Source organism: Electrona antarctica (assembly GCF_951216825.1).
Source record: "Electrona antarctica genome assembly, chromosome: 14".
Classification (NCBI taxonomy): domain Eukaryota; kingdom Metazoa; phylum Chordata; class Actinopteri; order Myctophiformes; family Myctophidae; genus Electrona; species Electrona antarctica.
The window spans coordinates 40,675,589-40,692,245 of record NC_136795.1 but is presented as its reverse complement, the minus strand read 5'-3'; the positions used below and the strand labels follow the sequence as shown (position 1 = coordinate 40,692,245).

The window sequence follows — 16,657 nt, the reverse complement described above, 5'->3', positions numbered from 1 at the left end:
TCCTATAAACAAACAACAGCAGCATAAAGCTTAATGTAAAGCCCATATACATGTTAATGTATCTTGTAAAACAATGTCCAGCAAAATGTAGCTGGACATTATATAGGATGCTAATAATTAAAAAAGGAACAAGCCACCAACAACTGATCAACTGACCCTGACTCTTGACTCAGTGAATAAGAAATACAAAAAGAACAGTTAATTTATTTTGATCTATTATGCATGTCCTGCTGTCATTTTACATGTAAACTAAACAACACCATTCATGTCCTTGTGTGTGAATGAGTCTCTCTTGTTATTCGACGAGAGCCATTGAGACACTTTCAAGGTCTTTCAAGTTCCCATAGAAACTTAATGTGTACATGATTGACTCCAAATTCCTCCTGGACAATACAACCTTTTGTAGTGAAGGAACAGCATCTTATTTGTATTGTCTTTATTTGTGACACCTATAGAATGTTTTCTAGTGGGACATGACATCAAGCAACAAATCAACATTCAATTCATCCTCCTCCTATTAATTTACAGTCAGCATATATACTTGTAATGCATGTATAGTTTAAATAATGAATTCCATGCAGAATTCATTCCATCTTGATCTGTTCCCCCATGCCAAAGTGCCAGCGCTCGCCCAGCACTGCAGTCTGCCATCAACGAGGCGGATGCGTGCACGCGACCTCTGCTTCTTGCCCTTAGGAGTCTTACTGGTTATTACTAAAAGGCTAATGAATATACTAGCTTCTGAAACACATATACTCATAGCACAAGTGAAGATGTACAATGTCTTTGTCACAAGGACATTTCACTGTATGGACTGCACAACCTATCTCTGACTTTGACAAGTAACATAAACCAGTATCATTGCTATTCTTATATGTGTTGTGCTCTCATTTGCATGCAGCATAAAGCGTAATGTAAAGCCCATATACATGTTAATGTATCTTGTAAAACTGGTGTTTTGTATTTCCTTCCAAAGCATAATTCATTGGATTGACTGACATTAGTGCACTGTGCTCCTATAAACAAACAGCAGCAGCATAAAGCTTAATGTAAAGCCCATATACACGTTAATGTATCTTGTAAAACAATGTCCAGCAAAATGTAGCTGGACATTATATAGGATGCTAGTAATTAAAAAAGGAACAAGCCACCAACAACTGATCAACTGACCCTGACTCTTGACTCAGTGAATAAGAAATACAAAAACAGTTAATTTATTTTGATCTATTATGCATGTCCTGCTGTCATTTTACATGTAAAATAAACAACACCGTCCATGTGTGTGAATGAGTCTCTCTTGTTTAACCTCAACACTGTCTGAATGCATCATAGAAACCCACAAACACCTGGGCAGTGATGACATCATTGTGGCAAAGCATCTGTCACTGGAGCAGGTAATGGACATCCAGACAGTAACAGTATAGGGCAGATCGATGGACAATGGCCTCTAGCATGCTTTGAGAAAAGATATCCTGACATAATTTACCAAGTTTTTTGTTCTCCCCATGGTGGCAATATTGATGTCATAATGGTTCATTTAGCACTGAAATGGTTTATGATCACTAGGCCTAATGGGGACAGTTAGATGATCTACATGGACAAGTTGTGTCTGTGGGATGCAGTGTGATTTTCTTTCATTGGTATATCATTCTGAAATGTGTTTTTCGACAACATTTATTTTGTTTTAAATGTTCTCTGGCAAAACTGTTATGTGCTCCTACATTACAATGTGTGTCATTGTCTTCCAAAGTGTAATTCATGTCACTGCGGCTGTGATTACCACATGCAGTACTCATATAAACAAAATCTAAACAAATGCTCATCTTGACTTTTTTACGTTTATTTGTGACTGCACCTAACATACTGTAACAACGAAATAAAAAGAGAATAATCTGTCACTACATAGATCAATTACTATGATAAGAAATGGCAATTTAGAGAAAATAAATTCATAATAGCATTATTCAATATTCATCATAATACTATATAGGTAGTTTGTTTTAGTCATTGCTAACAGTGAAATAACTTTTCATATAAAGCATGGACAACCCATGGGAGGAAAAAAAACATAAATCTATGTCAATTACATTGACAAAGATTGAGAATAAATGAATATTGGTAATGGATAATATTGTTTTTCTCTATCTTCAGCAAAATGTAGCTGGACATTATATAGTATAACAATAGGATGCTAATAATTAAAAAAGAAACAAGCCACCAACAACTGATCAACTGACCCTGACTCAGTGAATAAGAAATACAAAAATAACAGTTAATTTAAACAGTATGTTTTATCTGGTGTGTTTTAAGGTTGCTCTTTTGGGAGAAGTGTTGTCCACACTGATCACATCCATAGGGTTTCTCCCCAGTGTATTCTCTGGTGTGTTATAAGGCTGGACATTTGAGAGAAGTGTTGTCCACACTGTTCACATCCATAGGGTTACTATCCAGTGTGAATTCTATGGTGCTTTTTAAGGCTGGACATTCGAGAGAAGTGTTGTCCACACTGATCACATCCATAGGGTTTCTGTCCGGTGTGTATTCTCTGGTGTGTTTTAAGGTTGGAACTTGTAGAGAAGTGTTGTCCACACTGATCACATCCATAAGGTTTCTCTCCAGTGTGTATTCTCTGGTGTGTTTTAAGGTTGGAACTTGTAGAGAAGTGTTGTCCACACTGATCACATCCATAGGGTTTCTCTCCTGTGTGAATTCTCTGGTGACTTTTAAGGCTGGACATTTCAGAGAAGTGTTGGCCACACTGATCACATCCATAGGGTTTCACTCCTGTGTGAATTCTCTGGTGACTTTTAAGGCTGGACATTTCAGAGAAGTGTTGGCCACACTGATCACATCCATAGGGTTTCTCCCCTGTGTGGATTCTCTGGTGTGTATTAAGGTGGGACATTTGAGAGAAGTGTTGTCCACACTGATCACATCCATAGGGTTTCTCTCCAGTGTGACTTCTGATGGGTTTTAAGGTTGGACATTTGAGAGAAGTGTTCTCCACACTGATCACATCCATAGGGTTTTTCTCCAGTGTGAATTCTTTGGTGCTTTTTAAGGTTGGACATTTGAGAGAAGTGTTCTCCACACTGATCACATCCATAGGGTTTCTGTCCGGTGTGTATTCTCTGGTGTGTTTTAAAGTTGGACCTTGTAGAGAAGTGTTGTCCACACTGATCGCATCCATAGGGTTTCTCCCCTGTGTGAATTCTCTGGTGTGTTTTAAGGTTAGATATTTGAGAGAAGTGTAGTTCACACTGATCACATCCATAGGGTTTCTCCCCTGTGTGAATTCTCTGGTGCTTTTTAAGGCTGGACATTCGAGAGAAGTGTTGTCCACACTGATCACATCCATATGGTTTCTCTCCTGTGTGAATTATCTGGTGCGTTTTAAGGCTGGACATTTCAGAGAAGTGTTGTCCACACTGATCACATCCATAGGGTTTCTCTCCTGTGTGGATTCTCTGGTGCGTTTTAAGGTTGGACCTTGTAGAGAAGTGTTGTCCACACTGATCACATCCATAGGGTTTCTCTCCAGTGTGGATTCTCTGGTGTGTTTTAAGGCTGGACATTTCAGAGAAGTGTTGTCCACACTGATCACATCCATAGGGTTTCACTCCTGTGTGGATTCTCTGGTGCGTTTTAAGGTTGGACATTAGGGAGAAGTGTTGTCCACATTGATCACATCCATAGGGCTTCTCTCCTGTGTGAATCAGCTGGTGCCTTTTAAGGGCAGACATGTAATGGTAGCGTTGTCCACACTGGTCACAGCCATGCTGTTTTGGTTTAGCCAAGCTTCTATGTTCACTTACTGTTGGTAAGACAGGGAGGCCAGACTGCTGATGCAACACTAGATTGGAAAAAAAAGATAAAAGGAAAAGAAAAATGTTGTGCCGTTAGTAAATAAATACAAAATGTCGCTGTGCATTTTAAATAATGAATAGTAAGTAACTATAAGAAAATATAGCAAATAATTATACAAGCCTTTCTATTCACACATTCACTGTGAGACAATAAAAAGCCAAATCTAAATTGAATTACAATGATACAAAATGGAAGATTGAGAATACTATTCAAAATATGACAGGTGAAAGGGGCAAGTAACATACCATGGTCTTTGGGTTCCTCCTGTTCATCAGAGTTGAGTTTGATAGAGTTCATCTTCACCTGCAGTCTGGAGTCCACAGTCAGATCTGATCAGAAATTATTGATATCCTGGAGCAGTTGTGGAGAACTGACACAGACCAACTCTTCTTATACTAGAGAGCCTGAGGTGGAGCCACTAACTGCTTGGATTGATAGGCCAAGGAAGAGAACAATAGAGCCATATCTCAACCAATCACAACCTATAACAAAATCCCTCCCTCCTCAAACTGCTGCATGCTCCGCCCCTCCCTCCTCCCCCAGTCATGATATATGCAACCTTCTAGAATCTAGAAAGAAACTGGTAACTGTGAGATTGCTACGTAAACCTAATATGTAACATAATCTATTTATATCCAATACAAATAGGACATTATAAACATACAGTGAGTATCTTGGCAATATATGTACAGTCAAATACTATTGAATAATACAAGTGAATATTAATTCATTTTTACTGAAGCAGAGCCATTAAGTAGAAGAAATCACTGCTCATTATACTATGTGTATGTATGTATGTATGTATGTATGTGTGTGTGTGTGTGTGTGTGTGTGCGCGCGCACACACACACACTACAACCTGGTGTAGTGAGGGACAGCATCAACATTGTTTTATTTCAACATAAGCACAATGGAGCTTTTCCTAAAAGCATGGTGGCAAAAAACGAAAAGTAAAGTACAAACATTTCTCTAAAGGTTGCTGCTAAAACATAAATCTATGTCAATTACATTGACAAAGATTGAGAATAAATGAATATTGGTAATGGATAATATTGTTTTTCTCTATCTTCAGCAAAATGTAGCTGGACATTATATAGGATGCTAATAATTAAAAAAGAAACAAGCCACCAACAACTGATCAACTGACCCGGACTCTTGACTCAGTGAATAAGAAATACAAAAAGAACAGTTAATTTATTTGTATCTATTATGCATGTCCTGCTGTCATTTTACATGTAAAATAAACAACACCATTCATGTCCTTGTCCATGTGTATGAATGAGTCTCTCTTGTTTAACCTCACCACTGTCTGAATGCATCATAGAAACCCACAAACACCTGGGCAGTGATGGCATCATTGTGGCAAAGCATCTGTCCATTACCTGCTCCAGTAGCAGGTAATGGACATCCAGACAGTAACAGTATAGGGCAGATCGATGGACAATGGCCTCTAGCATGCTTTGAGAAAAGATATCCGGACATAATTTACCAAGTTTTTTGTTCTCCCCATGGTGGCAATATTGATGTCGAAATGGTTTATGATCACTAGGCCTAATGGGGACAGTTAGATGATCTACATGGACAAGTTGTGTCTGTGTGATGCAGTGTGATTTTCTTTCATTGGTGTATCAACATTTCAACATTTATTTTGTTTTAAATGTTCTCTGGCAAAACTGTTATGTGCTCCTACATTACAATGTGTGTTATTGTCTTCCAAAGTGTATTTCATGTCACTGCGGCTGTGATTGCCACATGCAGTACTCATATAAACAAAATCTAAACAAATGCTCATCTTGACTTTTTTACGTTTATTTGTGACTGCACCTAACATACTGTAACAACGAAATAAAAAGAGAATAATCTGTCACTACATAGATCAATTACTATGATAAGAAATGGCAATTTGGAGAAAATAAATTCATAATAGCATTATTCAATATTCATCATAATACTATATAGGTAGTTTGTTTTAGTCATTGCTAACAGTGAAATAACTTTTCATATAAAGCATGGACAACCCATGGGAGGAAAAAAAACATAAATCTATGTCAATTACATTGACAAAGATTGAGAATAAATGAATATTGGTAATGGATAATATTGTTTTTCTCTATCTTCAGCAAAATGTAGCTGGACATTATATAGTATAACAATAGGATGCTAATAATTAAAAAAAAAGAAACAAGCCACCAACAACTGATCAACTGACCCTGACTCTTGACTCAGTGAATAAGAAATACAAAAATAACAGTTAATTTAAACAGTATGTTTTATCTGGTGTGTTTTAAGGTTGCTCTTTTGGGATAAGTGTTGTCCACACTGATCACATCCATAGGGTTTCTCCCCAGTGTATTCTCTGGTGTGTTTTAAGGCTGGACATTTGAGAGAAGTGTTGTCCACACTAATCACATCCATAGGATTTATCTCCAGTGTGAATTATCTGGTGTGTTTAAAGGTTGCTCTTTTGGGAGAAGTGTTGTCCACACTGTTCACATCCATAGGGTTACTATCCAGTGTGAATTCTATGGTGCTTTTTAAGGCTGGACATTTCAGAGAAGTGTTGTCCACACTGATCACATCCATAAGGTTTCTCTCCAGTGTGAATTCTCTGGTGCTTTTTAAGGCTATCCATTCGAGAGAAGTGTTGTCCACACTGATCGCATCCATAGGGTTTCTCCCCTGTGTGAATTCTCTGGTGTGTTTTAAGGTTAGATATTTGAGAGAAGTGTAGTTCACACTGATCACATCCATAGGGTTTCTCCCCTGTGTGAATTCTCTGGTGCTTTTTAAGGCTGGACATTCGAGAGAAGTGTTGTCCACACTGATCACATCCATATGGTTTCTCTCCTGTGTGAATTATCTGGTGCGTTTTAAGGCTGGACATTTCAGAGAAGTGTTGTCCACACTGATCACATCCATAGGGTTTCTCTCCTGTGTGGATTCTCTGGTGCGTTTTAAGGTTGGACCTTGTAGAGAAGTGTTGTCCACACTGATCACATCCATAGGGTTTCTCTCCAGTGTGGATTCTCTGGTGTGTTTTAAGGCTGGACATTTCAGAGAAGTGTTGTCCACACTGATCACATCCATAGGGTTTCACTCCTGTGTGGATTCTCTGGTGCGTTTTAAGGTTGGACATTAGGGAGAAGTGTTGTCCACATTGATCACATCCATAGGGCTTCTCTCCTGTGTGAATCAGCTGGTGCCTTTTAAGGGCAGACATGTAATGGTAGCGTTGTCCACACTGGTCACAGCCATGCTGTTTTGGTTTAGCCAAGCTTCTATGTTCACTTACTGTTGGTAAGACAGGGAGGCCAGACTGCTGATGCAACACTAGATTGGAAAAAAAAGATAAAAGGAAAAGAAAAATGTTGTGCCGTTAGTAAATAAATACAAAATGTCGCTGTGCATTTTAAGAAATGAATAGTAAGTAACTATAAGAAAATATAGCAAATAATTATACAAGCCTTTCTATTCACAAATTCACTGTGAGACAATAAAAAGCCAAATCTAAATCGAATTACAATGATACAAAATGGAAGATTGAGAATACTATTCAAAATATGACAGGTGAAAGGGGCAAGTAACATACCATGGTCTTTGGGTTCCTCCTGTTCATCAGAGTTGAGTTTGATAGAGTTCATCTTCACCTGAAGTCTGGAGTCCACAGTCAGATCTGATCAGAAATTATTGATATCCTGGAGCAGTTGTGGAGAACTGACACAGACCAACTCTTTATACTAGAGAGCCTGAGGTGGAGCCACTAACTGCTTGGATTGATAGGCCAAGGAAGAGAACAATAGAGCCATATCTCAACCAATCACAACCTATAACAAAATCCCTCCCTCCTCAAACTGCTGCATGCTCCGCCCCTCCCTCCTCCCCCAGTCATGATATATGCAACCTTCTAGAATCTAGAAAGAAACTGGTAACTGTGAGATTGCTACGTAAACCTAATATGTAACATAATCTATTTATATCCAATACAAATAGGACATTATAAACATACAGTGAGTATCTTGGCAATATATGTACAGTCAAATACTATTGAATAATACAAGTGAATATTAATTCATTTTTACTGAAGCAGAGCCATTAAGTAGAAGAAATCACTGCTCATTATACTATGTGTATGTATGTATGTATGTATGTATGTATGTGTGTGTGTGTGTGTGTGTGTGTGTGTGTGCGCGTGCGCACACACACACACACACACACACACACACACACACACACACACACACACACACACAACCTGGTGTAGTGAGGGACAGCATCAACATTGTTTTATTTCAACATAAGCACAATGGAGCTTTTCCTACAAGCATGGTGGCAAAAAACGAAAAGTAAAGTACAAACATTTCTCTAAAGGTTGCTGCTAAAACATAAATCTATGTCAATTACATTGACAAAGATTGAGAATAAATGAATATTGGTAATGGATAATATTGTTTTTCTCTATCTTCAGCAAAATGTAGCTGGACATTATATAGGATGCTAATAATTAAAAAAGAAACAAGCCACCAACAACTGATCAACTGACCCTGACTCTTGACTCAGTGAATAAGAAATACAAAAAGAACAGTTAATTTATTTGTATCTATTATGCATGTCCTGCTGTCATTTTACATGTAAAATAAACAACACCATTCATGTCCTTGTCCATGTGTATGAATGAGTCTCTCTTGTTTAACCTCACCACTGTCTGAATGCATCATAGAAACCCACAAACACCTGGGCAGTGATGGCATCATTGTGGCAAAGCATCTGTCCATTACCTGCTCCAGTAGCAGGTAATGGACATCCAGACAGTAACAGTATAGGGCAGATCGATGGACAATGGCCTCTAGCATGCTTTGAGAAAAGATATCCGGACATAATTTACCAAGTTTTTTGTTCTCCCCATGGTGGCAATATTGATGTCATAATGGTTCATTTAGCACTGAAATGGTTTATGATCACTAGGCCTAATGGGGACAGTTAGATGATCTACATGGACAAGTTGTGTCTGTGTGATGCAGTGTGATTTTCTTTCATTGGTGTATCAACATTTCAACATTTATTTTGTTTTAAATGTTCTCTGGCAAAACTGTTATGCGCTCCTACATTACAATGTGTGTTATTGTCTTCCAAAGTGTATTTCATGTCACTGCGGCTGTGATTGCCACATGCAGTACTCATATAAACAAAATCTAAACAAATGCTCATCTTGACTTTTTTACGTTTATTTGTGACTGCACCTAACATACTGTAACAACGAAATAAAAAGAGAATAATCTGTCACTACATAGATCAATTACTATGATAAGAAATGGCAATTTGGAGAAAATAAATTCATAATAGCATTATTCAATATTCATCATAATACTATATAGGTAGTTTGTTTTAGTCATTGCTAACAGTGAAATAACTTTTCATATAAAGCATGGACAACCCATGGGAGGAAAAAAAACATAAATCTATGTCAATTACATTGACAAAGATTGAGAATAAATGAATATTGGTAATGGATAATATTGTTTTTCTCTATCTTCAGCAAAATGTAGCTGGACATTATATAGTATAACAATAGGATGCTAATAATTAAAAAAAAAGAAACAAGCCACCAACAACTGATCAACTGACCCTGACTCTTGACTCAGTGAATAAGAAATACAAAAATAACAGTTAATTTAAACAGTATGTTTTATCTGGTGTGTTTTAAGGTTGCTCTTTTGGGATAAGTGTTGTCCACACTGATCACATCCATAGGGTTTCTCCCCAGTGTATTCTCTGGTGTGTTTTAAGGCTGGACATTTGAGAGAAGTGTTGTCCACACTAATCACATCCATAGGATTTATCTCCAGTGTGAATTATCTGGTGTGTTTAAAGGTTGCTCTTTTGGGAGAAGTGTTGTCCACACTGTTCACATCCATAGGGTTACTATCCAGTGTGAATTCTATGGTGCTTTTTAAGGCTGGACATTTCAGAGAAGTGTTGTCCACACTGATCACATCCATAAGGTTTCTCTCCAGTGTGAATTCTCTGGTGCTTTTTAAGGCTATCCATTCGAGAGAAGTGTTGTCCACACTGATCACATCCATATGGCTTCTCTCCTGTGTGAATTATCTGGTGCTTTTTAAGGCTGGACATTTCAGAGAAGTGTTGTCCACACTGATCACATCCATAGGGTTTCTCTCCTGTGTGAATTATCTGGTGCTTTTTAAGGCTGGACATTTCAGAGAAGTGTTGTCCACACTGATCACATCCATAGGGTTTCTCTCCAGTGTGGATTCTCTGGTGCGTTTTAAGGTTGGACATTAGGGAGAAGTGTTGTCCACACTGATCACATCCATAGGGTTTCTCTCCAGTGTGAATTCTCTGGTGTGTTTTAAGGTTGGACATTTTAGAGAAGTGTTGTCCACACTGATCACATCCATAGGGTTTCTCTCCAGTGTGAATTCTCTGGTGCGTTTTAAGGCTGGACATTAGAGAGAAGTGTTGTCCACAATGATCACATCCATAGGGTTTCTCTCCAGTGTGAATTCTCTGGTGTATTTTAAGGTTGGACATTTTAGAGAAGTGTTGTCCACACTGATCACATCCATAGGGTTTCTCTCCAGTGTGAATTCTCTGGTGCGTTTTAAGGCTGGACATTTGAGAGAAGTGTTCTCCACACTGATCACATCCATAGGGTTTCTCTCCAGTGTGAATTTTCTGGTGCTTTTTAAGGCTGGACATTCGAGAGAAGTGTTGTCCACACTGATCACATCCATATGGTTTCTCTCCTGTGTGAATTATCTGGTGCTTTTTAAGGCTGGTCATTTCAGAGAAGTGTTGTCCACACTGATCACATCCGTAGGGTTTCTCTCCTGTGTGGCTTCTCTGGTGCGTTTTAAGGTTGGACATTAGAGAGAAGTGTTGTCCACACTGATCACATCCATAGGGTTTCTCTCCAGTGTGAATTCTCTGATGGGTTTTAAGGTTGGACATTTGAGAGAAGTGTTCTCCACACTGATCACATCCATAGGGTTTCTCTCCAGTGTGTATTCTTTGGTGCTTTTTAAGGCTGGACATGTAATGGTAGCGTTGTCCACACTGGTCACAGCCATGCATGTTTGGTTTGTGTTCCTTTACTTTTGGCAAGACAGGGAGGCCAGACTGATGATGCAACACTGGATTGGAACAAAGATACATTTGTTAATAAAGAAATGCACAATTTGTATATGCTTTTAAATAAATTAATAGTAAATAATGATACAATAAATATAGCAGAGTATACATGTTAAGTAATACTACAAGCACTTCTATTCACATATTCACTGTTAGACAATGAAAAGTCAAATCTAAATCAAATTACAATGAAACAAGAGGCAAATCTAAAGATTTACAATGAAACAAAATGATTGAGACATTCAAAATGACAGGTGAAAGTGGCAAGTAACATACCATGGTCTTTGGGTTCCTCCTGTTCAGCAGAGTTGAGGTTGATAGAGTTCATCTTCGCCTGAAGTCTGGAGTCCACAGTCAGATCTGATCAGAAATGATCCTGGAGCAGTTGTGGAGAACTGACACAGACCAACTCTTCTTATACTAGAGAGCCTGAGGTGGAGCCACTAACTGCTTGGATGCCTGTGGAAATATCCAGGATATTGGGATGTGTTAATGTTTAATAAATATGTTGTGGAGTAACAGAACATGCACCTAAGCTCAAAACTGCCCAGGACCCCTGTCAGACCCCTGGCAGTTGCTGGAGGAACGAGATAAGAGTGTGAATTACGACACCATGCAAGGGTAGTAAAGACTGTCCCACTGCTGGTGAAGGAACAACAGAACAGCATTTACTAAACCAACAACTGTTTAACTATAAGACATTATGCTTGCATTTATTTAAAGGTGGATATGTAATCCCAGTGCCTAAAAGGAATGTAAATGATTAATGTGTTAAACCCTAAACTCTCATAAACCAGTTGAGAGTAGCTAGTGGGAAAATAGACCATTCCACCAGCCCATGTAATTACCATACACTCATGGCTACAGTGAGTAAACCTCACAGCAGGGTGCTCCGGCCATGTGCTAGTCATGATCTCCACTGTCAAACCACATGTCAGTGGGTAAAATACTTCCTGGTCTTTCAACAGCCAATGGCTGTACCCTCAAACCAAAGGAGGGACTTAGCCATTGGCAGATTTAGGAAGCGTGTAGGGAAACAGAGGCTCAGATTCAAACCAACTAAGAAGAGTCCACACCTCATGTAACTACATGATGAACAACACAGCTCACATTGACCAATGGTATGTTAATGCAAACTATTAATAATCAATGAATAATGTGTTATCCATGTGTTGTAAACCTGCCTGTAATTGACGAATGTATTATGTATATTTCTGTCTCATGCAGGTTATTTACCTAACCAATCACCAACTAACCGAACCCTAATAGCTAGTTCATGTGTTAAATGTATGTTTGTGTTAAAATGACAATAAAACTATAAAAGACACTTGAGTTATGTTAATTTAGGCTGGGGGTTCGAGTAAAGACAGCTAATTTTCCTTCCAGAGGGAGTAGCCAAAACGATATGTTATCAACTTAGCAAAGAAATAGCTATAAATCTGGACAATGCCAAAGAGGAGAACAATAGAGCCATATCTCAACCAATCACAACCTAACAAACTGTTGCATGCTCCGCCCCTCCCTCCTCCCCCAGTCATGCTATATGCAACCTTCTAGAATCTAGAAAGAAACTGGTAACTGTGAGATTGCTTTGTAAACTTAATATGTACCATATGAATCTATTTATATCCAATACATATATGTATGGACATTATGCACATTGTGAGTGACAATATATGTACAGTCTAACAATATTGAATACTATAATAAAATACTGCTTCAGTGTTACTGAAGCAGAGCCATAAGTAGAAGAAACAGCTGCTCATTATACTGTGATTTACATCCCAGCATATTTATCTTGCAAAAATGTTACTTGCTTTAATGTGATAATGTTTACTATTGCCTCTCTTTTTCGAAATCATTATGTTACTGGTTGAGAAATGCACAATTTTGATGTGCTTTTAAATAAATTATTAGTAAATAATGATACAATAAATATAGCAGAGTATACTTCAAGCACTTCTATTCACATATTCACTGTGAGACAATGAAAAGTCAAATCTAAATCAAATTACAATGAAACAAGAGGCAAATCTAAAGAAAGAAAGACATTCAGAATGACAGGTGAAAGTGACAAGTAACATGTTTAGAAGTATTTGCAGTGCAAGTTCAATCTTTAAATGTAGTTCACCTTGAAGTGTTGCCCACATTGACCACATCCATATGGCTTCTCCCCAGTGTGAATTATCTGGTGGCTTTTAAGGTTTGCCATTTGAGATAACTGCATGTCCACTGCTGTGTGTGTGTGTGTGTCTTTTCTTTTTCCTTCTTTTTTTTATACTTTTAAATTAATTCGATTAATTTCCTTATTTTCCACTCAATGACACTTGATCTATGTAGTGACACATTATTTTATGTTTATTTCTTTGTACAAACAGACATTCCTCCTATAAGGTTGCTGCTATCTACTATGCACGTCCTGCTGTCATTTACGTAAAATAAAAAACACCATTCATGTCCTTTTCCATGTGTGTGAATGAGTCCCTCTTGTTATTCGACCAGAGCGACTGAGACACTTTCAAGGTCTTTCAAGTTCCCATAGAAACTTAATTTGTACATGATTGCTCCAAATTCCTCCTGGACAATACAACCTATTGTAGTGAAGGAAGGAAGATATTAATGTATTTATATCCAATACATATATGTATGGACATTAGGCACAATCATACAGTGAGTATCTGGACAATATATGTACAGTCTAACACTATGGAATAATATAATTAAATAGTAATTAATTGTTACTGAAGCAGAGCCATTAAGTAGAAGAAATGACTCAAGTCATTATACTGTGATTTACATCCCAGTATCTTAATTTATCTTTAAAAATGTTAGTTGCTTTAATATGATAATGTTTTCTATTGCCTCTCTATATGTATGTTACTGGTTGAAATTGTCATGAACACAACACACTCCTACAAGCCACATATACAAAAAACTATTGACTTTGAACATTTATTAAAACCAAGGAGGACACAAAACAAGTAAAGTGCAATGAGTCATTTATTTGTTTTCCAAATTACTCAATCCATGAACACACAGTACTCCTTCACATCTGGATTTATATCCCCTGTACATGTTTAGAATTAATTTACAGTGTAAGTTCAATCTTTAAATTGATTTCACCTTAATTAGTACCTAGAAGACAGTGGTGTGGTTTCTGTACAAGACTGTTGTGTTGTACAGAACAGTCATCCGTCTTCATAGACCTGGTCATACTTAGCGTTTCAATACATCCTAGGTGTCGATGGGCCGGTTCACCATTTGCATCCTGGGTGATCAAAAGTGTCGTATCATAATTCAGGTGTAAATGTCGTCTAAGAGGAGGATAATCATCTACCCTATGATAGGGGGAAGAAAGGCTGTCTAACCTACTTAAACGTTTTAAATATGTTAGACGTGCAATCCTTTTCAGTGTATCACTCAAATAATTAATTCCATTCAGAATCCATTCCATGTTGATCTGACCCCCCATGCCAAAGTGCCAGCGCTCGTCCAGCACTGCAGTCTGCCATCAACGAGGTAGATGCGTGCACGCGACCTCTGCTTCTTGACCTTAGGAGTCTTACTGGTTATTACTAAAAGGTTAATAAATACTAGCTTCTGAAACACATATACTCATAGCACAAGTGAAGATGTACAATGTCTTTGTCAGGATATTTAACTTTATGGACTGCACAACCTATCTCTGACTTTGACAAGTAACATAAACCACTATCACTGCTAGTCTGTATATGTGTTGTGCTCTCATTTGCATGCAGCATAAAGCTTAATAAAAAGCCCATATACATGTTCACGTATCTTGTAAAACGTGTGTGTGTGTGTGTGTGTGTGTGTGTGTGTGTGCGTGCGTGTGCGTGCAACCTGGTGTAGTGAGGGACAGCATCAACATTGTTTTATTAAGGGACCAAGAAGTCACAAAGTGACTTTGATCACTTATTGCTTTTGTGTTTATTTTTCTTCTCCTTCTTCTCCTCCTCCTTCCGCCAAAAATAGCTGTTCTGACTGAACCGTGCAGTCGGTTTTCTAGTCGGTAGTCTGGTAGAGGAAACGGCATGGCCCTCCATGATGATTGGCCAAATGGTGGCGCTATAGCACTCAATTGAAAATGCAAACTTTGAACGTGCATATCTCATGAACCGTTTGACCGTTGGCAATGACACTTTGATACACATATGTGTCTCATCATGCCGAACAACTTTCGTGTTCTGACTTTTGACCTCTGACCTTTAGATCACCCGCCATTTGTAATTATATGAAAAACAGTTAAAATGTATCTCCTCCCAGGTTCTTTGATAAAAATGCACAAAAACGTCTACACGTGAACTTTGGACCTATACGGACAAATAAACGTAGTACATTTCTTTTAAGTCAAAAAATGAGCCAATGAAAATTTCTGGTTTGTGAAAATTCTTCTTTTGTCCCCAATACATACATGCAGCGTCATATGCTTTTGCAACTGTACAGTATGGTAGAGGGTCATGCCAAATAGCACTGTTACATGAAAACACACTGTAGTAATGGATAAAGACCAGGACAGTTGTTACCAAAAATACTGGATGATGTTACTTTTTAGAATGAGTCAACTGACTGTCTGCATAGCTCAGTTGGTAGAGCTCTCACCTTTGGACCACAGGGTCACTGGTTCAAATCCAGGTAGCGACAACTCAGCATGTGATTCGTATTTGTGCATATTGTTCTTATTGCGTATTGTCTTCTTTCTTGGTCCCGTCTTATCGCTGCTTGCAGCTATATTTTAGTTTGTATTAGTTTGAGTCTTTTGGATCTCTAGGACTCCAATCGACACTGTAAAATCCATTGCTAATGTAACTCTACAAATGGAACCAAATGGATCTGGATATGTAAAGGTAGTTCACCTAAAAAATTACGTAATAATTGAAGCCTTGGCTTGAACTCATGGAGATTTTGTCGCATTCCTGAGGCAATGTGATGACCAGTGCATGGAGTCAACGTGTCTCCTACTGACCAATGACCTGCTCATCAAATTATTGGCTCAGGAATGAGACAAAAACAAAGAAAGAAAATTCATCTTTTTGGGTGAACTACAAATCTACTCTACAAATGCTTTCTAAATCAGTAGTTTTCACACTTTCAGGGTTTTTCTCCAATGTTCAAAAATAGCAGTAAATGTACAAGCAAGCTTGAATATCTGCTGTTTTTAGGCAATGATGAATGTTAAAATGACAGATGCTTTCGCGGTTTGAACAGGTTCAAACAGGGGGCAAGACGATGGAGAGTCCATGAACTTTTAGAACAGATTCGCACCGAGTCTGTTTGATTCAAACTGGTCCCCGCTGGCCATGATTCACATTGGTCTTGATTCTTCCGCACCCAAGTACACTTCATTCAACTGTATTCAATGCTTTCACATTGCAGCGATCCGTATCCGAGTATACACTTCAATCAGTCCCGAGACTACCTCCATGTGGTGACTTATGGTCCCGGGAATAGTTGGGTGATCCGCTCCGGGGAATGGTACTCAGCATTTACACTACCCCCCCCCCCCCCCCCCCCCACATCTGCCAGACTGCCAAGTGGCCCCGAGTGCACACCCGGGACCATAGTGTGAATCTGCTTTCAGAGCCAGAGAGTGTACCAATCCCATTCTATTGACATTTCTCAC

At 38.4% G+C, this 16,657-nt stretch overlaps 1 long non-coding RNA gene across 1 annotated transcript in view; it reads right to left on the bottom strand.

Annotated features, from left to right (window-relative positions):
* Positions 1-10,281: 10,281 nt before the first annotated feature.
* The window catches only part of LOC306936826, a 32,539-nt gene continuing 26,163 nt past the window's right edge, over positions 10,282-16,657 (bottom strand). Inside the window, exons 2-3 of the long non-coding RNA XR_013791545.1 lie at positions 11,293-11,475; positions 10,282-11,018 (exon numbers count right to left, since the gene is read on the bottom strand). This is a non-coding gene — a long non-coding RNA (uncharacterized lncRNA). The remainder of the gene's footprint in view (positions 11,019-11,292; positions 11,476-16,657) is intronic.